This window comes from Myotis lucifugus, unplaced genomic scaffold (genome assembly GCF_000147115.1).
Source record: "Myotis lucifugus unplaced genomic scaffold, Myoluc2.0 scaffold_423, whole genome shotgun sequence".
Classification (NCBI taxonomy): Eukaryota; Metazoa; Chordata; class Mammalia; order Chiroptera; family Vespertilionidae; genus Myotis; species Myotis lucifugus.
Genome location: NW_005871471.1, coordinates 795,093 through 797,023, shown reverse-complemented (window position 1 = coordinate 797,023; position 1,931 = coordinate 795,093).

The window sequence follows — 1,931 nt, the reverse complement described above, 5'->3', positions numbered from 1 at the left end:
CAGGCTATGAACTGCCTTCTTCCTTGGGATTGTTTGAAACTCATTAACCTTCTTTTTCCTTTGGGAAAGTAAGAACAAGTCAGGATCAGAGAAGAAAGTACCCTTTGCCTCCCTCTCTGGAAGCTCTCCTTGCCTCCATTTAGTAGCAGCTGGGAGTGCAAACCTGTATTTACCCCATGAATAGAAACTGTTTAGTGTAAATTTGGCAAAAGGATGGGTGAATGAAAGAATAACACAATTTCCATTGTTGTAAAATGAATCATTTCCATCCCATTATCTTACCAGTTTGAAAACCCTTGCTGATCAGGCATTACACAAAAAGTCTCGTCTCCCTACAGAGGAACAGACCATGGCACAGAGAAATGCTGTGACTTTGGGCAGCTGAGAAAGGACCGGTGCTCATTGGCTGAGCTTCCCATGAAGTTATCTTGTCTGAGACACTTAGGAGATTCTCCATGAGGAGAACGGATTGTTTTGGACTGTGAGGCAGAGTCAGGTTCCCAACAGCAGAAATATTTTAAATGTTTCCCTTCAGCCGAGGCAAACCACCACCCCTAAAGCTTGGTCCATAAGATTATTAGGGAGATACAGTGTGACTTTCTCAAAGGGAAATCTTTACTTTTATCCGACCTACAGTTGAATCTTGTGTCTATATTTTTCCTTTGCTTTTTTACTTTTTTCTCTCTCAGCGACTGTGGAATTTCCTGTTTGGTTTCTCTAGAAGGGTCCTAGTACTTAAGGGGGTTGGAGGAATGAATAAATTCTAATCCTACGAAGATGATTGTCTGTCTCAGTCTGCCTTAATGACCGGGCAAACTCCTGCTTCTCCGCGGTGTGGCTCTGAGGGGCTGCGTAAGGCCACCACCCAGCAGATGTGCCCGTAAGGCCACCACCCAGCAGATGCGCCCGTCTCACTGTCCTTCCTGCCTGGGGCACTGAGGGGCTGCCGCAGGGAGTGGAGGCTCAAGGGAAGGTACTCTGCCCCCACGTGCTCAGCGGGAGCACAGACGCTCCTTTTAAAGGCAAGCTTTGCAGATAAGAATAACCTTGAAAAAGACCCTTTAGACGCCGATCAATGTTCAGGAACGTTGCCTACCACTTACAAATCCCCTTTGATATTTCACAGAGGTGTTATTTATGCGGGAAGAGAGGCCTCCTTCTACCCCAGACCAAATCCCTGCTCTGTGCCTCCGGCGCAGTAGGGGGTGGGAGGTTGGGGTGGGGTTGTTGGAAGAGCCGCTGGGGAAATAGGCGCCCCCTCTCCTCTCCTTGCCCCACTCGGGTCACCTCGGCAGAGGACTCCCCCTGCCCCTCTGGGGAAACTTCCGAGGTGCCTGTGGCCCGAGCCTCTCCCGGGAATTCTTTGATCAGTTCAGGTCTCCCGGGGGTGCCAACTACCCTGCCCCTTGGACCTGCCTGAAAGCAGAACCATCCGGGGGGGGGCCACCCCTGCCCCCCAAGCTCTGGGACGCGCTTGCCATTAATGGCCATCATCCATTTTTAATCAGAAAGATCACCAAAAAAAAAAAAAAAAAGGATGGGTAAGCGAATCCCAGTCGCAAGTCAATTTAAATAACATTCCTGGGGAAATCCAATCACTTAAAACTGAGACACCTACGCGAGGAAGCGCCCCCGCCCGTCTGGAGGGGAGGGCGCGACGGCTGAATTAATCAAGATCGGGGCGCTCCGGGGCTGAGCGCGGAGTGTTAACCCTTCCAGCCCCCGAGGGCGGCCGCGAGGACTCGGGAGAGCGCAGCGGGCCGGGCCAGGATGCCCGCAGCGGCCCCGCGCGGCCGGCTTCTGCCATCTTGGGCGGCTCCGGACGCCCGGCGCCTGGCCCCCGCGGCTGGGCGCGCGGGTTTAAGGGCAGAAGCTCAGGAAGCGGCCCGGGCGGCGAGGAGCGGCCACCTCCCGCAGCCCCGGCGCGCCTC